General features: G+C 43.3%; 1 long non-coding RNA gene across 2 annotated transcripts in view; it reads left to right on the forward strand.

The window, feature by feature from the left end:
* Nucleotides 1–1,211: 1,211 nt before the first annotated feature.
* Nucleotides 1,212–19,132, forward strand: part of LOC125094826 (uncharacterized) — a 31,664-nt gene continuing 13,743 nt past the window's right edge. The window contains exons 1-3 of one of the 2 annotated variants that reach the window (XR_007125713.1): nucleotides 1,212–2,622; nucleotides 3,592–4,130; nucleotides 6,124–7,998. This is a non-coding gene — a long non-coding RNA (uncharacterized LOC125094826). Of the gene's footprint in view, nucleotides 2,623–3,591; nucleotides 4,131–6,123; nucleotides 7,999–19,132 lie in introns of those variants that run through there. The other variant, XR_007125714.1, reaches the window with a different exon arrangement.

The following is a 19,132-nucleotide window of genomic DNA, read 5'->3' on the forward strand; positions in this document are numbered from 1 at the left end:
CTCAAGTCCTAGAACCTCTAAATACAAGGGTGGGAGGCACAATTTCCATTCTCACTAAGAAGTCAGCCTGTGAAACCAACAGTAAGGAACTCTGTAATTAGAAGTACCCCTGTCTTCTTCCTCAACGAAGGAGCTCATTGTCTTTCTCCCTTTCTACTGCCAAATAAGCTATTTATTTATTTAAAGCTTGTCCGACACCTTGTGATTTTCCAACTGTTCTCCCGTACTTTTTCAGCAAAAGTCAGCTAATAACATCTGTCAACCAGCTCTCCATGCAGGGCTGGGTGCTGTTTCGCATGGCCTGTTGCCAGCCAGCAGCCTGGGTGAAATTTTTTCTCGTGGTCCAAGATCCTTCATTGGAAGTTCTCCTTGGTTTTACGGATAACTAAATGGCCATATCTTTTAGCCAGGAGTGTTTTTTGTTTGTCCTTTCTGTTTTGTTTACATAGAATCCTACACAATGATTCTTTGATTAAAACAAATGTCCTTCAGGACGCCTGGGTGGCTCAGTTGGTTGGACGACTGCCTTCGGCTCAGGTCATGATCCCGGAATCCCGGGATCGAGTCCCACATCAGGCTCCCAGCTCTGTGGGGAGTCTGCTTCTCCCTCTGACCTTCTCCTAGCTCATGCTCTCTCTCACTGTCTCTCTCTCTCAAATAAATAAATAAATAAATTTTTAAAAGAAATGTCCTTCCTGGGATCCTTTAGTGACCTTTCACAAAGCAGTCAGTTTCATAAAAAGGTAGACATTAAAAATGCATCACATCCATAACACAAATAATAATAATACAAATAAGAGTAAGCATCCTTCTCTTCGCTGGTTCATGGAAGGCAGACCCACCTAGGAGGACAAAAGTAGATAGCATTTAGTGCTTGGGGGGTTTTTGGCTTTTTTTTTTTTTCCCCCTTTGTAATTCTTAACCCAGTAGTTTTGACAGTTTTTCCTATCTGGATGAGCTGCATCTAAAAACGGTCTGAGCAGATAGTTAAGTGGAACACTATGCAAACAGTTACAATAGCTTCGATTTAAAATGTGCTTTATGGGAAAAAAACAAAATAACTTAACATAAAATATGCTTTAGGAAGAGGTATAGATTTGAACCTCAGAGCCTTATGTCAGAAGACTTAGTCTTTTTTTTTTAAGATTTTTATTTATTTATTTGACAGACAGTGATCACAAGCAGGCAGAGAGAGAGGAGGAAGCAGGCTCCCTGCTGAGCAGAGAGCCCGATGTGGGGCTCGATCCCAGGACCCTGGGATCATGACCTGAGCTGAAGGCAGAGGCTTTAACCCACTGAGCCACCCAGGCGTCCCCCTGGTTAGTCTTTCAAAAAAGGGACAGCATTTTATCACAGTTTGCTTTGTTAAATAATGTATTTCAGTAGCTCATTTAATACAGTTCTCTTTCTCTGATGAATGAGCCATGCAAAGACAGCCTTTTTCCTCATCTAGAATTCATAAGAGGACTTCCTGTACTTTCATAGCTGTTGTGTTCTTTTTTTTTCCCACCAATATATTTGCTAATATGTTTCAACTGAAATTTCACAAGAATTTTGTAACATGCTAATTGTGTGCAACAGAATGATTGACATGAGAGAATGTACGTACTGTTTGGATAGCTTACTATCTATGCATGGCATTCCAAATGTCTGAGGAATCAGGGTTTGTTAATAGATCAGATTGGTTCCTTGGAAATTATAAAGGCTTCCGACTTAGGCGTTTATGTTGCTCATTCATTAAGAATACGTACATCTTTCTTAAATATTCATTAGGGAGGAGGGATTTTCTGAAAGAGGGATTTTCTAAAATAAATGACTTTCATGGGCATATTTGGTGGAGCAGACTACTGTAACTTTTAATATAACTTAAAAATAAGAATTCTTCTGAAAAATGTATGCACTGAATTAATGCTCTTTTAGGAAAACACTCAGTTATGTTGTAGGAACAAGCACAGCTCACCCAATACCGAAAACATTTTCATTTTAAATATAATTATGTTGAAGAAATTTAAACATATAAACCACCAATTACAAAGTGACTATAGTTAGTGACTTAACATTTTTATCAGTTCACCTCTGGATGTTGTTGTGTTAGAATTTTGAGAATATGTTTCTAAATTGAAAAAAACAACCACCTTTTTTTCCTCGTGGACTTTCCATGATCAAAATAAAAATTTTACATTAATGACTGTATAACATTACTGTACCGTGAAAAAAAAGGGGCGTTCCTTCTTAGAATATCCCTCTTGGCATACTTGGCCCTGTAGCCTAACACACTCACATTTTGCATGACCAGACTGGTGCCCTGGGTAGTGCTGGCTGCCAGTGTCCGAGCTGCTGGGTCAAAATGTTGTTTGTTTGTTGCTATTGTGGCTTTCTGTCAGAGCAGAACAGATTTGTCTGCTTCTCAATCTAGAGATCATGAGCAGATGACATAAAAGAAAAAAAAATCTCTAAAATGACACAGCTCTATTTTCTAGGAGGGAGGCGGAAGGAGCAGTGAGGAGCGCCCTGTGTCCTTGAACAGAGCAAATGTTAGGAAGCAGAGATCAGCCTGCGTTCAGTTGATCCCACTGTTTGCTCTCCAGCGAGCTTTCGCCCTGTGTGTAAACCGCTCGGGAGGTAAGTAGGACACGAGCCACCCTGCTTTCTGCCAGATGCTCCGGGGTTTTGTGGAACTGGATTGTAGTCAGAAACCTTCTACTTTTCTGCGGTTCACGTGCTGTTTCTAGGCTCGCCTTTGAGTCTGTTTTCTAGAGTTGTTTTGAAATCCAACCTAAAGATAACAGCGAAATGTGACCCGGTCTTGTGAATGGTGCCACCAACTGGCAACGCTTTTTCCTAAGGCAGAGCAGGCTTTTTTGCAAGACGTTGCAGTCAGAGTAGGGGCAGAAAGTTGGTGACAACCTAACATCCATTTGCTTTGCACCAGTCTTTAAATAAGCTGCTAGAAACAATGAGAGAGAAAACAAAGAAATGCCGGCCGTGAGCCCCCCGGGGCGTTATCAGGGGACAAACGAAAGGCTCCTTCAGTTGAAAAACTTATTTTTTTTATGCCTGGGGAAGTATCAAGCTAATACACTCAAATTTAAAATCCATTTCATATCTCAATTTGCATATGTATTTACAAGAACAGTCAGTGGATAAAAAATGAACATCAGTGTTCTTTTAAGAGCTTAGAAAGCCACCTAGCCAGCAAAGTTAAAACAAACAAGGATCTAAACTCAGGACTATTTTGGAGTAAACATGAGTTTACAATCAAGATTTGCTTGTCTTGCAAGCAAACTTTTTTTTTTTATCATATTTCTTCACTACATTGACCTACCAGTCTCAAATTTTTTGAGAATAAATGCTGGTCATCTTCAAGGATATTGAAAAGCAAAATTTGAAAAAGCATGGGTGGGAAAGAAAATATATCTTAAAAGCTAAGAATAACAAAAACACTTAAGCTATAAACAATAAATGGCAGTTAATAAATGTCCAATGTGGCTATTTTTTACTGAAATAATTTGAACTTATACACTTGACTTATTTATCAACTCTAAATGTATAAATTACACCTTCTTTTTAATTGTTCTAATTCGTCCTCAGGCAGTGCAAAATAATAGAGATGCTCAAGTTAATGCCACTTCGAGGTAAGTTCTCTGTCTAAATAGAGCGAGATCAGAAGACTCAATTTCTTTGCCACCAAGCGTGTCTTCCAGGTACATTTACCTGTGGATGAAAAAAAATGCCCATATGGAAAAAGCAATATTATAACTGGTAAGGGCAGCTTATCAGTATATGCAGGTATGTTACGCCATTTGATTCTTACCGGCTTATGGGACGAGTGAAATATATGTAATTATCCCATGATGCTGACACCGTGTAAAGACATGATTCCAGCGCAAGTGGGAATGGAACCTCAGTCTTTCGATCCCACTCACGTGTGCTATGTGCCCACGTACGATTGTAAGAAGAACGATTAACTGCTCACGTAGTTACTATACTTTTTCCTTGTCTAGAACACTTCAGAGCAAACGATATCGACTGAACCGGCCTGAGGAAATACGAGTTAGCGAGGTTTGCAAGAAAATAACAACGATGCTCTTAGGACCTTTCCTGCTGGCTGTTGAGTGTTGGGTGGAAAGGTCGGTTCAAATGAGCTCGTTCCAAGAATGACCACTTTGAGTGTAAATACCGGCCAGAATTTCACCTTTGCTGGTTCTTTATTAAGATTTCAGTCTCTCGTCTTGCTAAAACATGGAAAAAATGAGAATTCTATATAAAAGTTGTCTTGAAATTACATTTTATACTGCGAGAATGCCTTTTTACGTGGTAAATAGAAAAACTAAAAAGCTATATTTATCACTGCTACTAAAAGCAAACAGAAAATGAAGTATATTGCTATTTTGAGAGCTGATGTTTTTCTGTTTTTATTTTGGTAAACTTGTACCTGATTTTAACATTTCTACACGCCGAGAGTGTATTACAATTTCAACATGGCACCCATACCCCTTCTAGGATGAATTAAAAAGGAAATCAATATGCTTGTAGCCATTTGGCCCCATTGATTAAAGTCACACTGTTTTTTAATTATAGAATAATAGGAAAGGAGGGATATCCTTTACTACTCAGGTGAATTTGTATCTTCCTCAGTCCAAAATATAAAAATCACTAAACATATGTTCAGTATTTGTTAAGCTTCAAATGTATTTTAGGAATTATCTAGAATGTAAGTCTTTGCCCTTTTGGTTTTCTATCTAAATAATAAGGCATTATTTCCTTAAATGATTAATGTTCAAGAAGTTTCTTTTTTTCTCTACCTTTTATTTGATATTGTCTCATAATTTGGAAACAAAAATTGTTTTTTGTTATTATGACCATCATCTGGCATGTTCTTAATTTTCTTAACAGTTGATTTTAATTCCTAATATTGCTATTTTAGCCTCTTCTTGCCAATAATATATGGCAGAGAAAGTGATTTTCATCTCTGAGCACAAAGGTTTTACAAACCATCTCCCACCACATCACATTACATGTTCAGAAAAATTGTAGGACAAGGAGGGATGAAAAAAAAAAAACTGAATTTCAGCTTGCTAAGTAGCAGCATTGTCCGATTATGATTTTGTTTGCACCACAAGAAAGAAAGGAGATACACGAGAACACGAGAAGGAGTACAAGGTACATTGAGGCGACTTCAAAATGAATCTCTTTTAAGGTGTCTTGATTTGTTGTGCTTGATGTTAGGCGCTGAGTAGTTAACATGGAAACTAACCATGTGCTGTTGAATCTCACTGCTGTTCCCATTGGTTCTTCTCTTCCTTTTACATTCTTTTTTTAATTATTATTATTATTTTTTTTAGTAAACACTCTTGGGCGAACTTGTCCCATTTTTTTTTAAAGACTTTATTTATTAGAGAGACGGAGAGAGATCACAAGTAGACAGCAGCAGGCAGAGGGAAAGGGAGAAGCAGGCTCCCCACTGAGCAGAGAATCCAATGTGGGGCTCAATCCCATGACCCTGGGATCACGACCTGAGCCAAAGGCACCTGCTTAACCGACTGAGCCACCAAGGCGCCCCTTCCCTTTACATTCTTAATCCAGTTCCCTTTTCTGCCTCCTGAATGGTGTTTGCAATCTGCAGCTAATTTCATAGGGGGACAAACCCTTTTTTTGGTCTCCCAGCTTTCTTTACTGGATGGTGTTCCTAGTCATGACTGGATTACAGTTTCAGACATGACAATGCATCATTAAAACATTTTAGTGATAATAACCAAGTGCCCATTTTATAACTAAGGCACATTCATTTAAAATAGATTAAGGGCACTTATACCCAGAGCCCGCCTTCCAAGTTACCTGCTGAACCCTTCCGAGGGAATGAAACTAGTAAATACAGTCTCCAAATTTTGTTTCATGGAAATCAGTTTTAATTAGACAAACATGACTAATTCTATTTAGTCCAGTGTTAGGTTAATTTTTAAAAGGCCCGTGTGCTGAGCCCGCCCCAGGCTCCAGGCGGAGGAGCTGTTTGCACAGTGTGGAATGATGTGGGATACATGGTTTCTGGTTATGTTATCTGGTGATAAATCCCTAATAACCAATGAAATATTTGATTCTGGAAAATTTATCAATATTTTTCAGCATTCACTTTGTGCTAGACACTGTGTGGGGTCCTCTGGGGACAAAAATGCAAACCCCCAACAACGCAAACCTACAGTCACCACCCAGTGGGCCTGCTGGGAGGGACGGTCTTCCCAGGCTCACTCCTGCTCCGACGGCTCCTGCTGGGTTCGTGAATGAGTGGTAAACAGTGGCCACCCTTCACTTAAGCCTCTCTAGGGACGGGTTTGCAGACAACCACCCCAACAGAGAAAGCGACAGCTCCCTCCCGGACAAACGGACAAACGGACAAACAGCAAACTTGCTATCTCAAGCTACAAAGGAGGTGCGCTCTCCAAGCCCCCGAGAGTCAGCTGGGACAACCTCACACAGAAGCAGGTACACTGGGTCTCTCCAGGCCACCCCCCTGGGGCTCGGGTGGAGTAGAAGCAAGGCCCACCCCAAGTCTCTGAGCCAAGATGTTCACGTCCTTGCCTGGCACACGTGTCACAAGGCAGGCTAACCAATGAGCCGGTAAGGAGATGGAATGAAGTTTCCAGCCCTGGCAGCGCCCTCAGGAAGCTCACAGTCCGCCGGGAAGAAGGGGACGTGTATGCAAATAGCCGAATCGGAGGGCCCGTTGTGCTCCGTCCACAGCTAGAGCGACCGCCTGGGGTGGGGGGGACCTGGTGCATTTCCCAAGTGGGCGCTACACTTCACCAGGATAGAAGACAACTTGTCACTAAACGGGGCTGGCATACCGGGACATACATCTGAAGACTCGTTAAGCTTGCATGTCTGTCTGCTTTCACCGAAATGTCAGTTGAACCAAAGATTTCAGTATTAAACCATGAAACCATAGAGTTTAAGAGAAAATGAAAGAAATTTGGATGAATTTGACTTCCTAAACCAGAATTCTGTGAGGGGAGGTAATCACAGCTGTATCACAGGTAATGCTTTAGTTCTGTCTTTAGTCAGTACCTGAGGGGTCCCGTAAGACCACAATCAAGAATCCAAAAATGGGCAACGGGTCTGAACACAAATATCACGATAAACTAAATAAGCAACAGAAAGTCTGGAAATTACCGAAGCCTGCTTAACCTTTCCCGTAATAAGATAAATGCAAATTAAAACCACAAAGTGGTACAATCATTCACCTATCAGATTGGCTCAGACTAAGAAGTTTGATAGCACAGCATGTTTGCCAGAATGTCAGGAGGGGTTCCCACAGCGGACTGCAGGGGCACCAACAGAAGCGCGTGCGCCCAGACCTTTCTCCGAATCTACCCGGATGGCAAATGCCCACGGTCCTTGACCCACGGTTTAACATCTAGGAATTACTCGTGCATACACGAGGCGATTTCTCTACAAGGGTGTTGATCGCATTAATGACTGGACCGGAAAGAAATACGGCTGTGTGAAATCACATGTACGTATGCAGGTGTATTTGTTGCAGGCTCGCCTGGGATACCAAAAACTTGGAAGCAAGTTGAATGCCAACAATTTGGGACTGATCAAACGTTGTCTGTTCCTCTATGTATCTAGCCATCGATATTAGCTCGCAAGGAAGTAGACAGATGGTGTCCCTAATCAAGACTGGATTATAATTTTAAATATAATCATAATGAAAACATTTTAATGATGAGAACCAAGTGCCCATTTCATAAACAGGACACATCCGCATAAAACCTAGCAGGTATAAGGGTAGTATTAATGCATACCAGAATGTTCTGCGACGGGAACAGTGCAGCTCTATCTACACTGACCGCAATCCCATTGGAGAATACACTGCAAGGTGAGATAGACGTCACAGAACAGTGTGTTTAATGGAATGCTGCTATTTTTATAAAAAGGAAATGTGTGTGTACACACACAGACACTCTGGAACCATACTCTCAAGGCTGGTGACAGTGCAGACCTGGGTTGGGGGGGTGGGAAGTGGGGTGAGGACCGCCATTGTGCCAAATGACTTTTGGGGTTTTCTGGATTTTGTAACACAAGAACCTATTAAATAGTCAAAGATGTGAAAATAATTTTAGCTCTAATGAATGGCTCAGTTGTCCTTGGGATGGTTCGGGTGTGCAGAAAGAGGGGGGAGTCAGAAATGGCTCCTGGAAAGTCTTGCATGGTGACTGGGACCTGCAGTGCCCTCTCCTGAGAGAAGGTTGGGGAGGGAGCATGGAGTGAATGATTCTAGACACGAGGGGTGGGACAGAGCTGTCAGCCACCCCAGGGAAGAGGTCAGCAGACCTTCAGACGGACAGGTTTGGACAGGGGATCAGTTTGGGGGGCCGGGGCCCAGAGCTGCATTTAACTGGGTGCCGGGCTGGGAGGGTGAGTGAGAGGCGGTCACAGCTGCCCAGACCACGCCAGCACTGACAGGCAATGGGAGAAGAACCCACAGAGGGTCCTGGGCAGGAGCAGCCTTTGAAGTGGGAGGAAACCACTGGGGGAGGAGTCCCGACAGTGAGCAGAGGGGAGTGTGGTGGCCGCCGGCAGCCGCAGTGATGAAGCACAGCCAGGGACAATGGTGGGGAATCCTCCCGTGAAGTGGGGCTTGACCTCCACGGCAAGAGTGCTTCCCCCTGGGCATCGGCAGGGATGAGGTTGGAACGCAGCCCAGGGGCACATGGAAGACTGGCCAGGGTCTCTGCGGAGGAAATGCCATGGGTGCGGCACTTCCCTGTGCCTGTGCCGGCAAAGCCCTGGGGGTCACCAGGGACACCAGGAGCCAGAGAGCTGAGTTGGAGAACACGCCGGTCCTGGGGGCAAAGGGCAGCAGCGTCCTCAGGATGGAACTGGGGTCCCCACAGGACACAGACTCAGGTGTACAGTGGAATGACACGAAGAATGTACTAGAAGTGTTTGGGAAACAAAAAAGGAAAACGGGGCTGGTTGAAAGGCACGGACCGCTTAGCGCAAGCGTGTGGGAGCAGGTGTCTGTCAGGAGGGGCTTTGCTGTGGGCAGGAGCCTGATGCCCATGGCAGGTTGGGTTTAACAGCAGCTGTGAAGGTGGCCACTGAGCTGGGGCCAGCCCTCATAAAGGCCAGAGCGCTCGAGACCCCTTCCCTCAGTGTTGCTTGTGTTGGCATCCACAGTTGGTGACCAGAGAGGCTCCAGCCAGGGGGTCCCTTGTGTGGGACAGGGACAGGGACAAGGAGAGATCTACATGTGCCCCTGATCACGCTGGGGGAGTCCCTGGCACGGAGCTCCTGGGGGCCTCAGACATGTCCGGACACGGGGTCCCCACCATTCCTTTCAATCTCACGGTTCTGCTTTGTTGTAAATCGTAGAACCCCCATTCCCAACTTTCCCCCAAAGTGTCGTCTTGCTATCTCTCTTCTGCTTTTGCATTTTTGGAACACGGGTCAGAATCCCTTTCCTTGACTCTCAAGCTGACAGCTTGTTAGAACTTGCTCACACAGTACCTGGGGTAGATGCGACTTGTTTATGCAGCAGCTCCCGGTGAGAGCTCCGGCCAAGAATTTCCAAACTTTGTGCCATTAGCCGACTGTCAGGTGCCACTGACCACGCGGGACGAGCATTGACGTCATTGTGGAACAGACAGAAACCGTGCCCGACCTTTCCCCCCATCCTCGGTGCTGCAGGCTGGCGGGCTCTCCTCAGCCTGAGAGAACTCGCTTCACGGCCCTTGAACCCGCCTGGGCTTTTGCGGACTTGACCCACTTTCTTGAGGAACCCACCCCCTTGCAGGTGCTCCACCCGTTCTCGTCAGGGTTATTCTTCTACCTTCCGGATGGTGCTTGCATACTTTGTCCTCTAACTGGACATTCTTGCAATTACAGAAAAACTCAAATAAAGCGAGCTATTAAGCTTTTTCAATGATAAAGGGCCTGCACGTTGTAAATAGTCAATAAATGTGTGTTGTTACTATTTTGTGTTCTGTGTCATACCTTCTGTGCACCACAAGCATGGAGACTTCGGGGCCCTTCTGTTCAGGGAGTGGGGGCCGATGCCCGAGGATATACAGAGCCGTGTTTCTTGAGATTGAGCTGTGGGAATTCCAGAGGGTACAGCAAATGAGTGGGAAGGGAGGGCAGAAGTGGGTGTTGGGTACAGGGAGAGATGGGGTGCAGGGGAGAAAGAAGGGACCCAGGAAACCGACACTGTGAGTGTGACCATGAGTTACAGAGCTCTGAGCTGTATAGGAGTTCACTGCCCTCAAGGTTTCTAGAAGAATCCATCCTCATACCTCCTGGGAAAGGGACGGAGTGAAGTAGGGAAATTGAGGTCTTCTGTGGGGGGGAGTCAAACAAGGTTGACACCTAAAAAAATGACTCTTCTTTGTGCCAAGTTGTGCCTGGAAGAATATATATGAAGTGGATACATAGTATAAACTAGTAGATATTTAGTAACTATTTCTATATTTAATTCTAGAAAAGCAATGGTTTGTTTTCTAACCGTGGCTAGAGGCAAAAAATGAGTGAAGCCAATCAGAAAAAGCTACAGGTTTCTAGGGAGGAAAAAAAATCATTTTGGCAGGAAAGTGGATTAATGTATAAAATCTTAGTCATTTCTCCTGTGCTAGTATGGTAATGTAGAACTTGTTTATTCTGATTTTTAACTGCAGAAACCTATCGGGATAAAGCGTGTGTCTTCTTTACGTTTTTATTCATTTTCCAGTTACTGAACGTGAGTGTGTACTTTGTAGATCTCGAGGGAAATCTGCGATCTGGGGGGGTGAACCGGAAGGGAGAGGCTCACTCGCGCTCTCTGTACTGAAGTAGACGGGTCCCCAAGTCTCTGTAGCTCAGAGCAAACACAGCTTTCTTATTCTGAAATCTACTTTCCAAGATGCATCCTTGGTAAAAATTGTACCATCCTGGTAAGTGACCATAGCAGTCGGGGAAGGGCCCACATGCGGGCCTCCGGGTGGGGAAGGGGTGGGCAGCTCACCACACCTGCCTTTCGGTGTTGCTGTGACCTTGAACCTGCTCTAAAACAATAAGCTTCAAAATGTTCCCAAAAACCTACCATGAGATAGTATGAAAGGAAATAATTTAATGTCACTCTTTTGTCTGATGTGAGTTTTATTTCATAAAATCTGCCCCAATTGAAGCATGTCACCTCGGCGAGAGGACCCAAGGAACCTCATGGTTAAACTGTAGAAGACGCCCCAACGTGTAGTATTTATTCCAAAAGATGCTCCTATTTACAAAAGCAGAAGAGTAGGAGAGCAGAAGAGAAGGATGGAGAACGCGGAGGAAAAAGGGCAAGGCAAGGAAGAATGCGCTGAACGCTGGAGGAGAGAGAAATGCATGTGCCTGGAATCCCACCCGGTGAAAAGAGATTGTCTGAAAACCTGAGACGCCTTCTGCCCGCGGGTGGTTTCCTGCAGGCGGGCGCGGGGCTGAGCGTTCACTTGGCATCAGGTGGGATCCACTCGAAAAGAAGGTGTAACACTCGTGCATTAAAAGTGTCGGAGTGAACGCTGGAATTTGATTGCCTGGAGAGGCTTTTAACCCCCCACCACATAATCATTTCATAACACACGTACATCCCCCCCCCCCACTCTCCCATGTCGGCTCGCGGCACCCGCGGCTCCCCAGGCGTCTCCCAAGCCCGTGTCCCTTCTCCGTCTCACAGATGCTCGAAAGACTGGCAACGATTCCAGTGGCGGTGTTAAATGCCACATATATATTCCGATTATTGGAGTCATCATCGCTTATTGTAGAACATTTTTAGACTCCAGGAAAAGTGAATAGAAGAAAATTTAAACGCGTTATCATTGTACCACCCAGGGAGCACCATTGCTAATACTGTTGGATGTGTGGCCATCACTAAGTGTATCTAAAAGATTATATATATGTATATATATATATATATATTCTTTTATATATAAATCTTTTATATATAATATATATTTTATATATTTTTATATATAAATATATATATAAATATATATATTTTTATATATAATCTTTTATATAAAAGATATAAAAATATACGTATTATAGACAGATATAGAACTCCACAAATAGTAGATACGTTATGGTGCAAAGTGGAAACCATAGTGCCTAGGCAGACTTTAGTCCTCTTGCAAAATTTGAAATGTCTCCAGTGTCTTGAACCATCCATTTTTAAGCGTACCATTCCTCTGCGCAAATGCACCATGACTCATTCAACTACCATCTTATGCTTGCCTGTTTTTGTTGTTTCTAATCTCTTACTGTTAAACACTGAGCTGCGGTGACTAAACATAATTTTGTGGTGTTTCTTATCTTGGCAAGTGGGTCTCGACACTTCAGTTACTCCGGCTGGAGATGTACGAGCAGTTCTCACGGTGCTCGCTCCCAGCCGGTCCAGGGCCAGGGCCCGTCTACTTGCACGCAAAATATCCTGCAGACATGTCACCTTTTTCCACCACCACCCACCCCCGTGTGCATGCCTGGGTCTCGGTTTTCTGAGTTCCTCACTGGTCGAGTAATCACAGGGCACGGCACTGGTTATCTCTTACTTGTCACACTTACAAAGTAGATCCTGTTTTCCTCTTCCAACTTTTCTCACACGTTTTGGATGGGATTTTGTTTTGTTTACCTTAAGAAACAGGTTTTTAAAAAAACATTATGCAACATGGTACACACATGCAAAAGGACGTTTAACATATATGCCAATTATAAGTCATGGGACATCAATGTACTCAGTTCCAACCCTAACTAAGAGAGCAGATTCAATATTTGGAAGTCCAGAGACTGGCCTTACCACCGTTCTAAATTGGGTTTTACCATTCTTTTACTGTTGTTATGATTTGTCTTTATGATATGTCGTAAGCCTAAATAGTAAATTTCTGCATTGTGCTTATATTTAAGCATTCTAGAAACATCATCACACTATTTGCAGTCTTCTGTCACTTGCTTTTTTTTTAAACAATGTTCTATATCTTGAGATGTAATTGATATTGCCTAAAAATGTACCATTCAGAGGTTTTTAGCATGATCACAAGGTTGTGAAACAATCGCTATTGTCTGAACCTGGAACATGTTCATGACCTTGAAGAGAAACCTCGTGCCCACAAAGACTCTCCCTTGACGCCCCTTCCCTGAGCCCAGCCAACCAGTGATCCTTCCGTCTCTCATCAACAAGATGTCCTTGAGTCGTCTAACTTGGCCAGTGTAACCATAATTCATTCATTTTAATGGTGACACATGTCTAATAATGTTTCATTTCTGCTGGTGGCCGTTTTGACTATTTATAATTTTTTTGAAATTTTTATTTTAGAATTACTTGCTTTAAAAAAAATGTAAGTTCAACAACTAAGTGATTCTTAGCCATTAAAGCACCGTTTAGCAATCACTCGCACATGCACACATATTCTGACACACATTCCTCTGGACACAGGAATGGAATTTCTTTTTTTTTTTTTTAAGTTTTTCTTTCTTTATTCGACAGAGATCACAAGTAGGCAGAGAGGTGGGTGGTGGGGGAAGCAGGCTCCCCGCTGAGCAGAGAGCCCGGCGCGGGACTCGATCCCAGGACCCTGAGATCATGACCTGAGTCGAAGGCAAGGGCTTGACCCACTGAGACACCCAGGTACCCCAGGAATGGAATTTCTATTCTTAATTCTGCCCATTCTTAATTGTAACACATATTTAACAATTATTTTCCCAAGTAAGTATGCAATAAAAAATTCCACTAGCAAGGTATCGTTGACTCTATGTTTTCCTGCACGCAGGGATGCAAATGGCGTCTTGTGACTGGACTTTGTGTTTCCTCAGTCACCCCCGACGCAGAGCAGTTCTTGGGAGGGTGGTGGGCCGTTTGCCGTTCCTCCTCCGTGAACTGGGGATCAAGATGGCGCTCATGTCGGCCTCCGGGTTGTTGGTCCTTCCTCCCTGGTTTGTAGGGGTCCTTACCTCCTCCGTCCACTGATCCTTTGCAAAAATGGATTTTCCTGATTTGTTCCCGTCTCCTCATTTTCTTTATGTTGTCTTCTGAACGAGCAGAAATTCTAAACTCTCATGGAGTCAAATTTATCAAACTTCCTTTTTGGTTTTGTGCTTTGCTTTTTAAAAAAATTCCCTACTGTAAAAGTCACAAGCATTCCTTCCTTCTTTCTTTTCCTTTTTCATGTTGACATTTATTCACCTGCTTATGTATGGATGTGATAGAGGCTCAGTTCCGTTTTTCTTACCCTTTTGGAGGCATGTTTTGAATATTTGGCTTTCCCCCACTGCTTGAATGAGCCAAATCTCCTTGTTCACATGGATAGACGTGCTCGCCTCTCTTCCTCTGTTCTATTTACCTTGTCAATGTCACCCCATTGCAGTAGTCTCTTCGCTTAACACATCTCACTGTCTGGTGAAACATTTACTTCTCCTTCCTCTACAGGAACATGTGAATGCTTGTAACCCTACTCCTTACACATTTTAGAATCAGCTTGACAAGCTTAATGAACCACCTTGTTAAAAATTTAGGGAAGTTTGGGAAGATTGGACACCTTTAATACACTGAGTGCTTCCATCCATGACTACGGCGTCTCTCCCAATCTATTCAGGGAAGTTGAAAATGTTTTTTAATAAAGTTCTTTAATTTTTCCTGTAGATATCTTAAACATACTTGGTTATATTTATTCCTAACACCTTGTATATTTTGTTGCTATTGTAAATAGCATCTGTATATAAAAATTCAGTTTTTCTCTTCATTGCTTGGGTATAGAAATCAAATTGATTTTTAATCCATTATCTCATATCTAGTAATTGTGTTAAAAACCTTGTTATCAATCTGAATAACTCGGAGAGGGTTAAAGGGAAATTCTTTGTAGATAATGTTCAAGTTGTGGGAATTTTGTGTTTTCCTTTCAAGTTTTCATTCCCTCTATTTTTAACTCATACTGAATTCTCTAGAACAAACAGTATGTGGTACCAGGACAACATTGTCTTAATGATCTTTGAAAAGGAACATTTTAAGTTCTACCATTTGGTACCATGCTTTCTCAAAGACTTTAGTAGATCCCATTTAAATCCCACTACACTCATGGTTTTAAGCTGACAGGACGGGAACATTTATCAAATATTTTTGGGCATCTATTGCAGTGATCTTTGGATCTTCTGGTTTAATCTACTCCTATGGCAAACTTCACTAATTGATTTTCAAATGTTAGACCAAATTTCTGTTTCTGGAATGAATTTAACCTTGTCATTCTTTCACTTTGGGCCCCCCTGAACACAGACTTGGACATAAGGTCTCTCTCTCTGCGTCTGACAATCCCAGCTTCTGACTTTGTGTCTGTGTGTGTCCGAGTCATCGCCTATTTGCTGTCGGTCTCTGTGTCTGAACTTCTCCCTTTGAAGGACAGATAATTTCTCGTGTTCATCCTCTTGCTCAGTGTGGCTCTTGGAGTTTCTTGCTGCAGGAGGAGGTCCAGCCAGAGTCTAGCCTTCCAAGAGCCCTAGCTATTTTCTTCTGCTTCTGTGTGGATTTTAAAACCAAAGCACAAGGTTTGGGGACACAGGCATTGGCCTCCAGTGAGCCATTACTCATAGCTGGCTCACCACTAGTTTCCTGCGCCATTTTGTTTTATCACTTGAGGATTTCTCTTACTTTCCTACAAAGCTGTTATGAACTTTAAAGATGTGGTTTTTATTTTACAGCAGAAAATTTTCAAGGTATCAAGTCCATAAGTTTGCCCAAAAGGGACAACCGAAGGCTTTCAAATGCTTTCATTCAATCTAGAGAACTTTCTTGTGGTTTATCTTTTTGTTTTTATACCTAAAAGAACTTACAACTATTTTTAACACATACACTTTCAGCGGCATTTGATTGACTACTGTATCATACCAATAGATACCAATACTAAATAAAATACATTTGGACAATATTACTTAACATTTTAAAGATATTGAACCCTATAGGGAAGAGTTATTTCTTGAGGACGTTGTATATGAATGGAAACTTACTTGCAACATAAATTATAATGTGTAATATAGGAAGACAAAGGTAGAACAGAAGTCTTCATTCCCTTACAGATTTAAGCGAGGTGATTCCCTAGAATGAGCTGGCCAAGAACCTTGCTTTGAGCACCTCCTTTTACCAGTTCCTTCTGGTTGGTGGGGGCCACATGAAACCTCGGGGCCGTTGTACCTTCTGAACACTGGTCCCTGGATTGGGGCAAAGTGGTGGTCTCGCGGCAGTTGGCCTTCCCGAACATCAGTTACTCCCGATGAAATGAGAATCGCGATGGTAGGGGCCGTGCAGTGGACAGAGAGGGTAACCCACGTGCAATGACTACTAAGTGTTTTCCTACCGCGGCACATGTCCTTGAAGAACTCGCAGAACAGCCACAAAGCCTGCCAGATCTTTGTCTCTGCCTCAACTCTGTGAAGAACTTCAAGTGACGAAATCAAGTCACGCCAACAGCCTGGTTCAAGCCAAGGGCACGGGCAGTAAAGTGGGGTCGCCCCAGTTTCCTGCTCTCCTTTTCATCTCACCGCGAGCTTCGAAGCCGAGTTTCTTCCCATTCTGTCTCTCCTGGGTGCCAAGAACAATTTCCTAGCTCAGCGCAACAGGAGATTGAAGAGAGAATAGCGGGAACAGAACGTACCCGATGCTTTGCTCTGATTCTCCCACGAGCTGAAGAATAATGTCTAGCCATTTGCTGCATTTGGTCTGACGCTTTAAAAAAAAAAATTTATTGTGTGATGTTAGTCACCATACAGTACATCATTAGTTCTTGATGTAGTGTCCCATGATTCACTGTTTACGTGTAACGCCCAGTGCTCCATGCAACCCGTGTCCTCCTTAATACCCACCACCAGGCTCACCCATCCCCCTACCCCCAACCCTCCAAAACCCTCAGTTTGTTTCTCAGAGTCCACAGTCTCTCATGGTTCATTTCCCCTCCGATTTCCCCCAACTGCGTTCTCCTCTCCATCTCCCAGTGTCCTCCGTGTTATTCCTTATGCTCCACAAATAAGTGAAACCATATAACTGACTCTCTCTGCTTGACTTATTTCACTCAGCATCATCTCTTCCAGTCCCGTCCATGTTGCTACAGAAGTTGGGTATTCATCCTTTCTGATGGAGGCATCATACTCCATAGTGTATATGGGCCACATCTTCCTTATCCATTCGTCCGTTGAAGGGCATCTTGGTTCTTTCCACAGTCCAGCGATTGTGGCCATTGCTGCTGTGAACACTGGGGTGCATGTGGTCTGATACTATCTTGTGTGTCTTGTAAGGACTTTAATTTGTCTGTTGATACTGACCGTATCTCTGTCCATCTCTTCCTGCCCCCCAGCAGGTGCGACCCACAAGCACTCCTCACCTAGCTCAACCCGATGAACCCACAGCAGGCTTCACCGCCTGGGGAGCAGCAAGAGGCTTCCCTATGTCAAGTGCGGGTGGCACGACCACCTCCCCCTGTTTCCCAGGCCAGCCCCACCCCGAATACCACCCTGGGTAGTCCACAGTGGTGCTTCTCCAGTTCTGTGGCTTAAAGGCTCTGCAGCCCCCTCCGCACGGGCCAGATGGCTGCTCCTGCTTGGGAGAGGGGTGGATGGACGGTGGGGCCCCACAGAGCACCTGCTGTCTATGGTCTGTCCTGCCCCGTGAGGCTGCCCCGTGAGGTGCTACATGTACATTATTGTTTCTATCTTGCATTATTCCCGAGGGATGGATTCCTGAACGTAAAAATACATTCAAAGGGACTAAATGTTTTAAAGTTTTATGTGACCAGTACTGAGCTGCTTCCTGGAGAAGCCGTCCCCAGTATCTTAGCAGAAGTGCTCTCTGCTTTCTCTCCAAGTCTCAGAGTTCAGACGGCGAAATATCTGTGCCCTGTGCTGTGTGAGAAGTGACGTCCCATGTTTTCATTTGCTCTCTTTTGATGACTGGTAAGGTTAGGATGTTTTCATGTTCATTAAACACACGTCTTTTATCTTTTTATAAAAAACAGTTTTGTGAACTCTTCTGTTGGGTTGCTAATGTTTTTCTCACCAAATTTTACGTGAACTCTATGGACAGTAAGGTCATTAACCCTTTATGGTGTACTTGTTATGAATATTGTTCTGAAATAGCATGTGAGTTGTAATTTAGTTCGTGATGTGTCTCAGTCTTCAGCGATTTAAAATTGCCCTGTCCCCAAACATTTTCTCCGTTCTCCATTGTGGTTTATTTAACAAATGTTCACTTTTAGGAATTCTTTCCTTGCCCAGACAGAAGTATTGCTTATGTTTTCTTATACTGTACTGCGGACCACATTATTTATTTATTTATTTATTTATTTATTTGATGCTTTCGTTTTGGTAAATGGCATGAATAAAAATAAAATTGGCATTTATCCATATGCAAGTACTAGTTCCCAAGACTGCATCTTTAATGATCTGTCTATTCCCTGGTGATTTCTGTAGTTTCTTTCTTTTTCTACCACAAATTATATTTTGATGAACTCTGTTGTCTACAAAGTTGTAATTATTTGAATTCTTCTATAGGCTTGGGTAAACACCCAGTGTGAGTCGGCACTTAATTCCACCAAAACGTAGGCACAGGAACATTCCTGGTGGCTCTTTTAATAGCGAAGGCAAGATAAATAGTAGCAGAGACTAGAGACGAACCAGACTTCTTCGAGGTTATAACGGATCACAAATCAGATGATATTCATACAGCTGAACACTAGACAACGAGACAGAAGGAACCCCCGCACCAGGTCACGGCAAAAATTAATCATAAACAAAATGGTGAGTGGAAAAAAAGTTCATACGGTGTATCCGCGTGTATACAAACCAAGACTGGTCTCGGGTAGTAACCGGAAGGGGCGTCCGAGATCCTTCTGGGAGAGCTCATTGATCTGGGTGTGCGCCCGGCAGTCTATAAAAGCAAAGATTCATCAAGCTATACACTTAAAATGTTTGTACTTTCTACCTCAACAGAAAGGGAAAAGTGTTCCTGTATGGAATCGTTTAGAATTAAGATTTTGATGTTGTGTTGTTCTGTGTGTCAGGGGTTGAGGTCAGTCTTTAAAATCACACGGGAAGTACTGACAACTTCTTAGCTCGTCGAACGACTGTAATAAGGTGTATAGAACTTCAGAAA

This window comes from Lutra lutra, chromosome 3 (genome assembly GCF_902655055.1).
Source record: "Lutra lutra chromosome 3, mLutLut1.2, whole genome shotgun sequence".
Taxonomy (NCBI): Eukaryota; Metazoa; Chordata; class Mammalia; order Carnivora; family Mustelidae; genus Lutra; species Lutra lutra.